Source organism: Phacochoerus africanus, chromosome 2 (genome assembly GCF_016906955.1).
Source record: "Phacochoerus africanus isolate WHEZ1 chromosome 2, ROS_Pafr_v1, whole genome shotgun sequence".
Classification (NCBI taxonomy): domain Eukaryota; kingdom Metazoa; phylum Chordata; class Mammalia; order Artiodactyla; family Suidae; genus Phacochoerus; species Phacochoerus africanus.
The window spans coordinates 9,220,068-9,232,508 of record NC_062545.1 but is presented as its reverse complement, the minus strand read 5'-3'; the positions used below and the strand labels follow the sequence as shown (position 1 = coordinate 9,232,508).

At 42.5% G+C, this 12,441-nt stretch overlaps 1 protein-coding gene and 1 pseudogene across 2 annotated transcripts in view; one reads left to right on the top strand and one right to left on the bottom strand.

Annotated features, from left to right (window-relative positions):
• Positions 1-12,441, top strand: part of SNX9 (sorting nexin 9) — a 107,183-nt gene that overhangs the window by 23,029 nt on the left and 71,713 nt on the right. The window lies entirely within an intron of this gene.
• Positions 3,668-5,050, bottom strand: LOC125120968 (GA-binding protein alpha chain-like; annotated as a pseudogene).

Below are 12,441 nucleotides of genomic sequence, written 5' to 3'. Positions count from 1 at the left end.
CACAGATGCTGCTTGGATCTGGCATTTGCTGTGGCTGTGGCATTGCTGACAGCAACAGCTCAGATTCAACCCCCAGCCTGGGAACCTCCATATGCTGCAGGTGCGGCCCTAAAAAGACAAAAAATTTAGTTAATTATCTGTTCAATTTCGTCATTTTACCAACAATCAGGAATTCATAATACTGCTTACATGTTCATTTCTCTTTATGATTTAGAAGAATAACATACATAAGCAACTCTGGGTGACTCTGGAGATGGTTCTGCCTGCTCCTCCGCCTTGGGGCTGTTTTCCTGCTGCAAGTGCTGATCAGGTCTCAGTTGGAGACGCCTGGGGACCGTCCCTCTGCAGATCCGGAACAGTCTTCCTGCAGCTCTTTCTCTCCCACACTCTGTCCCGTGGTCGCTCACCTCTTGGGCCTCCCCAGAATCCCAGCCTCCGCCGTCGCTTTGCCTGCGTTCCCCTCCCCGACTGTGGCAGTTTGGGGCTCACCTCCTTTTTCGCCATCTCTCAAGGCTCCCTCCTGTCTGCCTGAAAACTCTTCCTTCATGGATTTTGGTCAGTATTTGAGTTGTTTAAAGTTGGAAAGTACATCTAGTACCTGGCATACAAATTTTTTTTTTTTTTCGCAAGTTCAAGTTTGCTCCCTGTTTTTGAAATGCTGTCTACTTTCTGAGGTACATTTTGTTCTATTGGCCTTTTTCTGGGACCCGTCAACTTCAGGATAAAAGCCCCCCGCCCGCCCCCGTATCCTCCTTCTCTCTTCGCTGCTCACCCTTTCCTGTCTCTCGTGGGTAGTTTCGCAGTGACATGTACCTGTCTCTTTCTTCCACACACATCCAGAGTCACATCGGACAGATGTTCAGAGATCCTAAATCTTGGTTATGTTAGGCACGTGTTTGATGCCGTCACCCAGCCGGCTAGCAGGGTGATTCGGTCCGGGCCACTTCCCTCTGCTGTCGCATCCCGTGTGCTGGTGGAAGCGAGCGCCTCGGCAGCAGGACTGCCATCTTTCTTACCTTTCATCCCTTTGCTCGAAGTCTTGTCTCTTTATGCTTAAAGCACATGTCTTGTAGATAGCATATTGTTGGGGTCTTTTTTTATCGACAATCTCTCTTAATTGGAGTACATACACATTTAATAAAATAAAACTGGAGTGTTCACATTTAATAAAATTAGTGATTTGTTTCAAGTGCACTTTCTTACTGTTTGTTTTTTATTTGCCCCATCTATTCTTTGTTCCATTTTTTAAAAAGAGTATTATTCCCTTTTATCTTCACCTTTGGCTTATTATACATACATACATACACACATATATGTTTATTTATTTTTTCTTTCTTTCTATAATTGCCCTCAGGTTCACGGTATGCATTGATACCTTAACATTCTAACTTCAAACAATATTACAGCACTTAACACTCTGTAACAGTATACTTCTCTGTCTCCCTCTTGTCTTCTGTGCTTTTTTGTTGTTCATTTTATTTCTCAGTATTATAAGCCCCACAATGCACTGCTGTTATTCAGTTATCTTTTTAAAGTCAGTTGTCTTTTAGGAAAATTAAACCATGAGAGGTTTTTTATGGCACACATATTTTCATTACTGATGCTCTTCTTTCCTTTGTGTAGATTCAGATTTTTATCTAGTGTCATTCTCCTTCTGGTTAAAGAGCTTCCTTTAACATTACTTATAGTGTCAGTTTGCTGGTGACAAATTCTCTCAGCTTTTGTTTGTCTGAAAATGTCTTTATATCACCTTGAGTTTTGAAGGGTGTTTTTCCAGGATATAGAATTCTAGGTTGATAGTTTTTATTGTTGTTCACTACCTTAAAGATGGGTTTTGATTATATTGTTTCTGATGAGGAGTATATCATATATCTAGTTGTCCTCCCCCGCTCCCCTGGCTGCTTTTAAGAGAGTACTCTTTCTGCAATTTCATTACAGTATCCCTTTGTGTAGGTTTTCTTGTGGGTGTTTTGTTTTGTTTTGTTTCGTTTTACCAAATCCGCAGCACGTGGAAATTCCCTGGCCAGGGATCGAACCCATACCACAGCAGTAACCCAAGCTGCTATAGTGACATCTCTGGGTCCTTAACCCTCCGAACCACGTAGGAACTCCTCCTTGTGTAGTTTTCCCGTGTGTGTTTTTCTTTTGTGAGATTTATTCAGCTTCTTGGATCTGTGGGTTCTGATTTTCATAAAATTGGGGAAATTCTGCCGTCACTGCTTTTTTTCTCTTCTCTGCCCCATCCTTCTGGGATTACTGTTGCATGCATGTTAGACTACAGGTTACTGTCTCACAGGTCACTCATTTTTTTCAGCCTCTTTTCTTTCTGTTAATAGTTCCTATTGCTGTATTTTCAAGTTCATTGATGATTTCTTTTTTTTTTTCCTTGATTTTTTTTTGTGGAATGTTTAATCATCCGTCTATCAAGCTCATCCAGTAAATTTTTTTCATTTGAGAAATTGTATTTTATGGCTCTAGTCATTCCATTTACTTCTTTTTATAACATCCATTTTCTTTATTATGATCCTGTGTTCCTTTTAGTCCCTGAACATATTTATCATAGTTATTCCAAAGTGTCTGTCAGTTTTATTATGTCTGTCATTTCTTTTTTTTTTCCCAAACTAAACCAAACTTTCATTTTCTGATTGAGGTATATTTTTTCAGTTTTTAAAATCTCTGGGAAAAAGAAATAATTTGAGAATTTTTATAATAGTTGGTTTGTTAGAATTTAATGCCTCTTATAATAATTTAAATTCTCTGCCTGACATTACGAATAATCTATACAGTGTAGCCTTAAAATTGGCTTGAGTAAAATCAGATTTATGAGTTCCCTCATGGCTCAGTGGTTAGCGAATCCGACTAGGAACCGTGGGGTTGCGGGTTCAATCCCTGGCCTTGCTCAGTGAGTTAAGGATCTGGCATGGCCGTGAGCTGTGGTGTAGGTTGCAGACGCGGTTCGGATCCAGTGTTGCTGTGGCTCTGGCATAGGCAGGTGGCTACAGCTCCAATTGGACCCCTAGCCTGGGACTCTCCATATGCTTTGGGAGCAGCCTAAGAAATGGCAAAAAAAGATAAAAAAAAAAAATCAGATTTAAACCTGGATCTCCTTCAGCACTGTGTTTCTGCCAGTCTTTTATTGTCCTTTGCTTGCAGATAGATAAATACCTAAGATTATCAGCTTATTAAAGTTAGTAATTTATTAACATTATAGTTTTATTTGATATGACTATTTTAACTCTGATTAGATGAAATAGGCATACATGCTTTAGCTGTGAAAAATTCTATTTTCTGGTTCTGTGTAAAAAGCAACATCTAAAGCAGAAGAGAGGGGAAGCAGTTATATTGTCAAAAATAGTTAAACTAGACTGTTTCCTGGAGATACTTCATTTATTTTTCATCCTCAGATGCTGCCGGCTATTTTTGGTAGGGCCAGACATGTACACTGGCCAGTTTAGCTTTCCTGACTGTTAACACACTATATGCCACAGGGAACTGGCCTCACGACATGGTGGAGATCCTTTAGCATACACGTTCTTCTAACATATATGCTCCAAGTAAAAAGATCCAAATTCACAGGGGTGCAAAGTATTTATTTTAAAAACCCATGCATCAGCTTATACAGTCTAGAAATAAAAAAAGATTCAAATTCAATAAAAAAGATGAGAATAAAACTTGCTACAGCATTTAAAAAAGACCTTGGATCCCAGAATGTCCTGGGCTCAGTTATCCTTTTCTGTTTGCAGAGATGCAGTAGCCAGGGCTCTGCTGTGGCTGGACTGTTCTGTGGAGCTACGTCTTTGCAAGTTTCTTCTGTTCACATTCTGTGACCAAATGTTTTAATTCTGCTGCTCTGGATCCAATAAGAATCTTCAAGTCACAAACAAACTTGTATACAGATCTCTTGTCTTGAACTTTACAAATCAAATCCCTATCATCATACCACCTTAATGCATGACTGAGTTTTTCATGGTGCACTGTGGGTTTATTTTTAGTGTCCCCATTTCTTTGCATCCGGTTCAGCCTGATTTAGCTTAAATTCTCTTTCGTCACCAACCCAAGAAGTGCAATCTCAAGCATCCTCGTCAGTGAGAAGTTGTAGCAGAAGCGGCCCCAGTTGGATTTGACCATTGTTTTCTGTTCTGTTCTCAGGTGAACTTCTGAAATCCTTGGAGCTCTTTGTGCTCTTACCTGCCTTCGCACTAGTGTTTATAGCTTTAGGTAGTTGGTATCACAGACTGCACTGATGCCGGAATAATTTGCACAGGCTGATTAGTTGTTAACTGTCTCACTCAGCTGTTCTTGGCTGGCCAGCACAAGAAGCTCCAGGTGACTCCAGAGGATTTCTGCCCCAAGGACCCACTGAAAAAAACCTCCTCGGTTGAGACTACATAGTGCTCTTCTGGAAACACTCAGCGTCGTGAGGTGTGTCTCTGTCATGCGGAAGTCCTTCCTTACCCAAACCACCCAATGCAGGACTTGGTCTGTGGACCACTGTCTGAGAGCCTTGGGTACCTGAGACGTTCTTGCTCTTCCCTGTAACCTTCAAGTGCAACAGCCCATCTCATCACTTGTTCGGAGGTTTCACCTGAAATGATTGTAATGTGTGTTGTGCCATCATGAGTTATCACTTGAGCTTCCTGAGTAAGATGTGCTTCTGCTTCAGCGTGGTGGGCATCTGGATCAATAATGACTTCAGCTCTTCCCACAGGTGTACCAGCTTCCAGGATGTTTAGCTTTGGTTCATTTCCTTGGTAAGAAATTACCTGTTACACTAAGCCATACAGTTCCATCTGTCTTTACTCCTTGGTCAGATAAACTTCATTCTGGATCCAGTTGACTATCTTGCAGGCCATGAGCCCCATCCAGAGAATACTGTAGTCTTGGTTCTAGTAGTTTCTTTAAGTTGTCCGTTGGCTCATTGATGTCTATGGCCAGGATTACCATTCAGCTGGGGTAGGGTTTGTTCTACAGCGCTTTCTTCTGTGCATTCTGCTTTCTCTGTTTCATCAGTCCCAGTTTCTGTCAGCCCCTCTGTTTCCCTTTTCACCAGTGTTGAATTTTACTTTAAATCTCAGCCTGTCTACTTCCTCCCGCTGGGCTTCCATCTCACCTAGAGCTGTCCAGTAGGAGAGTGTCCCTGAAACGCCTCCACAAGTGTCAACCACCTGTCTGTCGTTTCTTGGTTTGTTTCTGTTGACTGACATTTTGGTCCTGCATTACATTTCCTCGCGTTTCTTGGCTTGTCTGTTAATTTTTTATTGATACTAGACATTGTGTTGGCATGTTGTTGAGTGTCTGGATTTTGCTGTCTCCCTTTGAAAGGTGTTAAGGTGTGTTCTGGTGGGCAGTCAAGTTACTTGTGAATCAGTATGATTCTTTCAAGGCTTATTTCTAACGTTTGCTCGGGAGGGTCCAGAGTAACCTTATCCTGAGTACGTTTCGCCCTACCCCAGCCCTAAGGGGGTCTGACCACCAGCTCTGGGTGTGTTCGGTGGCCTTTCCCCACCCTGCTAAGTCAGAGCTCTAGTGCCTTCCGTGCCCCCCTGATCTTGGAGAAGTTTTTCAGCCTGCAGCTCCCAGGAGTCCTTCTGGGCTTGGCTTTAAAGCAGTTTTCTTGACTATGTGCAGTTTCGTATTTATCAACAGGCTCAAGAAGACCGTGGCACAGGTTTCTGGAGCTTTTTCGCTGAGTCTCTCCTTTCCCGTGGTTTGTCCTCACATTTCAGTGCTTTGACCCCCTGGAATCCTGGTCTCTGTCTCTTCAGCTCCGCAGGGCCTGGCCTTGCTGTGCAGGGCTCTCTGCTCTCCCAGCATCTGGATCTGAAAGTGCCACGAGGCAGAAAGCAGGCGCCTTCACGGGGCTCACCTCGTGTTCCCCTTTTCTCAGAGTTCACTCCCCTGCTGTCCTTCTGCCCACTGTCATAGGAACTGTTGTTTTATGTATTTTGTCCAGTTTTCTTGCTGTAGATGGTAACAGAGCAAGTCTAATACCAGTCACTACATTATGGCTTTCTGCTATTTGATTTAGCTTAGTCATTTTAATTACTAGGTTTTGATGTATCACTTATTCATTTAATGTTCTAGTTTTTCTCTTTTAAAAATTTTATTTGGTCTGTATTATAGCCTTTTTAGTTCTACCTGATCTCCTCTGTAGCTCGTGTTTTATATATTAGTGAGTTTTGGTAAACTAATGTGTGTGTGATATTGCCAGTTTGATGCCACCACATCAAATAACTGTTAAAATGCTTTTGTCTGATTGTTCTCCTATACCTAAGGAAACTTTGACCACGGTGAGTTTGGGTAGCAAGTCTCTTAAAATCACCCCAACCTCCAGCAGTGTGCAACTTGACCTCAGTTCGGAGGATCCCCCCTTGCCCCCTCCCCCCAGGTGGGTCCGCTTCTCGTACAGTACAGTTTGGTGACATGGCAAACTCCAGAACGGCCTTGTGTGAGAATAAGCTCTTGGCTCTTTTCCTCGAACCCTCAGGCCAGTTCCAGACCTGCTGGCAGGCCGTAGAGAGGGCATAGTCAGGCGACAATTTTTAGCAGGTGCAGAATGTATGTATAACGTTCACAAAACTGAAGGTCATGATGGCCCACATGTATTGAGCCCTTTGTGCCCGTCCCTGTCGTAAGCACTTTGTATTTATCACTTTCATTAATCATTCCTATCTCGAGGCGCCTGCGGGCTGCCTTATCGTGTTCTTGAGGAATTTGAGACAGACTTGAAGGAATTCAGCCAAGTTGGCGGGGCGGTGAAACTGCAGGCTTGGGAGTTGAACCGTGTAGTCGGGCTCCAGAGCCAGCTCATCATCCCCGTCCGTGTTGCCGGTCAGTACAGTTCAGCCCGGGTTCGGGCCGAGAAATGAAAAACCCCGTCACTGCGACGGGGCGGGGCGGCCGGGACGGATGGGACGGATGCCGCTCTTGGCAGCGTGTGTATTTTCTGCTGCTGTCGCTGCAGTTTGGGGTGCTGTCTGTTGTTAAATTGTTATCTTTTTTTTTTTCTTCCCCTACAATGCACATGTCATTTTAAAATCAGGAAAAACAGTAGAGCTGTTTTAATTTGGAGTGGGGGCAAGGTTACCAACCACAGCTAAGCTGAGTTTTCCTGTGCTTTGCCCTGGAGGTGGAGGAGTGGATTAGTCACCTCGCGGCTGGGGTAAAGAACAAGCTAGATGCGGCGACAGGAAGAGTCCTGAGCCGACTGAAGCCTGAGACGTGGAGGGCTACGTGTGCTGTGGTTCTCGCTGGCTCTGCGTGACTCGCAGAGGCACCGTCAAGTGCGTGATGTTAACCCCTGGGCCCTTTGGGAAGAAGAGGAACATTTTCTAACGTTTCCTTTCTTAACGTCATTATATTACTTTTGTTGTTATAAAAGCGCCTTCCCGTGTGTGTGTATATGCAGTGAAAATAACGACTCAGAATGAGAATTCCAGGCATGTGTAGCCTTTAATATAGATTCTGATTGCCTTCCAATCGTTTTTTGTTACACTCTGAAGAATTGTATGATTTGTTATAATTGAGGAAGCATTCTCAAATAGATGCTGACCTTCTTGAGTAGAGATGCAAGACAGTGCTTTCTTTTTTTTTTTTCTTGCCTTGGGTGCAGCAGCTTGATGTGGGTGGGATCTCAGGTCCCAGACCAGGGATTGAAAGTGGTGGATCCTAACCACTAGGCCACCAAGGAACTCCCAAGATGGTGCTTTTAATTTTTCATTTTTTTTGATTAGGCATTAAGTTCATGTTTAAAAAAACAAAAACACCAAAAAGGGGAGTTCCCGTTGTGGCTCAGTGGGTTAAGAACCTGACATAATGTCCATGAGGATGCAGGTTTGATCCCTGGCCTCACTCAGTGGGTTAAGGATCCTGTGTTGCCACCAGCTGTGGTGTAGGTTGAAGATGTGGCTTGGATCTGGCTGTGGCTGGGGTGTAGGCCGGCAGCTGCAGCTCCAATTGGACCCCTAGCCTGGGACCTTCCATGTGCCGCAGGTGCGGCCCTAAAAAGAAAAAAAAAACAAAACACCAAAAAAGTACTGAGGGGTTCACACTGAAATCCCTCTCCTGTTTCTCCCTCCCCTCAGCCAGCCCCCTCCTCTCCTCAGAAGCAATGTTGCTAATTTCTGACAAAGCTTAGAAGCGGATTTCTTCTTTTCCATACATAAGCAGGTGCATTTTTTATGCAAAAGGTGTACCTCGCTTTATTTTCTCATCTAATACGCATGAGAGATAATTCCACACGTGAAAAGTAGGCCAGCCCTCCTCCTTTGGGGCTGGAGCGCGTGGTGGTTACTCCATTCTGTGGAGGTGCCCTTCTTGGCCGACCATCCCTGCCTTTCTGGTCCTTTGCTCTTCCGAACGGGGCTGCGGTGAATAACCTCTGGCAAATGTGTGACTGTTTCTAGAGGAGGAATTCCTGGCAGCGGCATCTCCCAGTAGGAGAGCGTGCGCGTTGGTAATTTTGACAGGCGTCGCCAAGTTACCTGTGGCCGCCACCAGCACCACGGGAGAATTCCTATTTCTCTGAACCTCCGCCCTCGCCTCCACATGCTGAGCCCGAGTTTTGTATTTGCCTTTTTGCCCATTGATAGGTGGGAAATGATACTTACTTAGTTCCATCAGTGAGGCTTTGCATTTCGAGAGCTTTTTATTTCTCACTGATTTGTAGTTACCCTTCATAGAATAGGAGACTCTCTGATTAAAAATTACAAATATGTTTCCCAGTTTGTCTTCTGGGTTTTGTTTGTTGTTTTTAATCTTGTTCATTTTGGCTTTTTCCAGGCAAAATGGAGAGAAGAGAAATTTCTCCCTCTCTCCCGTTTACGGACTTAGGGATTTTGTTTCATACTTGAAATCCTCTTCCACTGAAAGATTATTTTAAAAATTCTCCTAATTTTTAAAATTTCTCCAAAATTTCCTTTGGAACTTTTTATAGTTTTCTTAAAAGCCTTTTTTCTATGGAGATGGTCAAACATACTCAAAAGAAGGGTGTGTAACAAAGCCTCTGTACCCCTCACCCAGCTTCAGCACCTCTCATCTCATTTTGCCTACATTGCATCAGCTTCCTTTACTCTTGCTTTATTTTTGAAGAAATGCCTGATATTTTACCACTTCATCCATAAATATTTTAGTGTATATCTTTAAGGATAGGAAGCCTTTTAAAAATAGAACCACAATACCATTTTGATACTTGAAATTTACTACTTTAAACATCACATTGCCCTGGGGAGTTCCCATCATGGCTCAGCAAAAATGAATCTAACTAGCATCCATGAGGACTCAGGTTCGATTCCTTGCCTCGCTTAGTGGATTAAGGATCTAGTGTTGCCATGAGCTGTGTGTGGCTTGGATCTGGCATTGCTGTGGCTGTGGCATAAACCAATAGCTACAGCTCTGATTTGATCCCTAGCCTGGGAACTTCATATGCCGCAGGTGCCACCCTAAAAAACAAACGAAAAAAATCATACCACCTCGAAGTATTCAAATTTCCAATTGTCTCAAATATTATAATCTCTTTTGTATTTTGTTGGCCTTAGAATCCAATCAGTGGAAGGGGGATAAACTAGGAATTTGGGCTTAGTTATATACCTGCTACTATGTATAAAACAAATGCAACAGCAAGGACCTACTGTATAGTACTGTGTTTGACATGGTAATAACCTGGAATATGACCAAGTATGCATATTCATATATGCATAACCGAATCACTTTGCTGTACACCTTAAACATTGTAAATCAACTGTTCTTCAGTTTTAAAAGGAGTAGGACAAAGATAAGCAGATAAAAAAATACAAATGAAGTCTGTATATTGCAGTTGCCATCAATGTCTTAGCCTCTTAGTTTATAGGTTCCCCTGCTTCCCTTCCTCTTTCCCCATTCTTGGGCTTGCTTTTGTCTTCGAGATTTGTTTTTTTAGAGAAAATGTTCTATAATTTCCTACATCTGGATTTTTTTTTATTGCATCCTCATTGCATAATGAAATAAGTTCCTTTGTATTTCCTGCAGATTGGTACTCGGGTCTAGAGGGTCAATAAGATTCAGGTTCTTTTTTCAAGTATGTAACTGGCATTGTAGCCATCAAAAGCAAGTAATGTCTGGTCGCCTTTTGGATGCACTGGGCTTAGAAGCACTGAATTATTAAGGATTGAAAAACAATGTTCCGATTCTGTTGTTCCTTCTTCATTTGTTTCATTCATTAACTCTCCTTAAGATGCATCCCTGCTTTTGCATATTACAGAATTTCATTCTTTTTTAAAGCTGAATAATATCCCATTGTGTGTATATACCACATTTTCTTTATCCAGTCATCTGTCAAAGGACTTTAGGTTATTTCCATATTGTGGCTATTGTGAATAGTGCTGGAGTGAACTTGGGAAGGCCAGTGATTCTTTGAGACCCTGAGTTCGGTTCTGTTGGATAAATACCCATAAGTAGAATTGCTGCATCATGTGGTAGTACTATTTTTAATTTTTCCCTTTATTATTTAATTTTTTATTTAAGTATAGTTGATTTCCAATGTTGTGCCAATTTCTGCTGTACAGCACAGTGAGCCAATCATATATATATACATATATATATACATACGTATATATACATATACATACATATATATACACACACACACACACACATATATATATATATTCCTTTTCTTATATTATCTTCTATCATGGACTATCCCAAGAGATTGGATATTGTTCCCTGTGCTGTACAGAATAGGGCTTTTTTTTTTAGGGCCGCACCCATGGCATATGGAGGTTCCCAGGCTAGGGGTGGAATTGGAGCTGTAGCTGTTGGCCTACACCACAGCCACGCCAGATCTGAGCTGTGTCTGTGACCTACACCACAGCTCACAGCAACGCCAGATCCTTAACCCACTGAGCGAGGCCAGGGATCAAACCTGCGTCCTCATGGATGCTAGTCAGATTCGTTTCCACTGAGCCACAGCGGGAACTCCTAAAGTAGGACTTTAACGGTTTTTTTTAGGACCCTCCATACTGATTTCCACGGTGGCTGCACCATTTTGCATTAGCTGTAATGTTTTTGTAAAGAGATACCTCTTATCTGCTACTTTGTTAGTGGTATAGTTGATAAAGGAGAGGCAGGATATTTTTTTCACCTTTATTTACCAATTTTCAAAGTGAATTGATGGCCTGGTGTTCTCCACTGGTGACCAGTTAGTTTTATGACTGTGGATTTAAACGTTTGATGTTTCCGTCTACTGCAGTTGTTATCCTGGTTGATGCTCATGTTGTCCCTTATTTGGACACAGCGGGCTCCTCTGCAAGTCCTTCTGATACAGTCACAGTAGGTTTTGCCGGAGTCTTTGATATCTGGGAGGAGGAGGTATTCTGGGCTCAGCTTTTCTGCTGTGTACAGGTTTTCTTCTGATTTTCTTTCCTGAAATCTGGAATCGGCTGTTTCTCTAAGTAAATCTATTTCCTTTTAATGAAAAAAAAGTACTATTTGTTGATTCCAATTTGGGCACTAAATATGTGGTTGCTTTTATTTTTTTCACTGTAAATCTTTGATGCACTTTGAATTCATTTTAGTCTTTTTCCAGATGGCTACTTGTTTGTGCTAAAACAATATAATGCCACCTTTATCATACTACTAGATTTCTATGTCTTTGGGACTAGTTATAGACTTTCAACTTTTCTTGTCTTTCTTGGGTTTTTTTTTTTGGGGGGGTGGTATTTTTTGGCTATTCTTGCTTATTTATATGTCCAAATGAATCTTAGGATCAGTTTTAACCTTTTCAGAAAAGTAAAATTCTGTGCATGTTTTTGTTAGAATTACTGAAGGAAGGGAGAGTTGCTGTCTTGATGATCTTGGGTCTTCCTATCTAAACGCATGGGGAGGTTCTTTGTATGAATCAGTTTTTGTGGCATCACAAACTACCCCACACTTAGGGGCTTAAAACAACATCCTTGTTTCTTATCGTTCTGCATGTTGGCTGTGAGGGGTCCTCGTGGATTGGAAAGCCTGGCTGAGGCTTGATGGCCTTGGGGGGCCTTCACTCTCTGTTGGGGTGTCCCCTTGTGCAGCCAGGATGGCTGGGGTAGATGGTGGCCTCTCACCTGTAGAGGCTAAGGCAGGCTGGTTCAGCCGTCGTGATGTGTTCCTGGCCGAAGGGAAGGGCAAGCTCCAGTGCACAGGTGCTTCTCATGCCTTGGCTTGTATCACGTTTGCTGTTACTCTCTTGGCCAAAGCAAAGCACATGAGCAAGTCCAAAGTCAAGAGGTGGGAAAAACTTCTCAGTGGGAGGAGTGACAAAGCCACCTTGCAAGGGACATTCATATAGGGATGGGAAGATTTATTGTGGCCATTTTTGCAAGCAATCTGCCATATTCTTCAGTTTTTCCAATTTTCTGTGTCTTTCGGGGATGTTGTAAAGTTTCCCTAAACGTCTCTCCCAGCTTTACTCCTTTGTGTTTTATC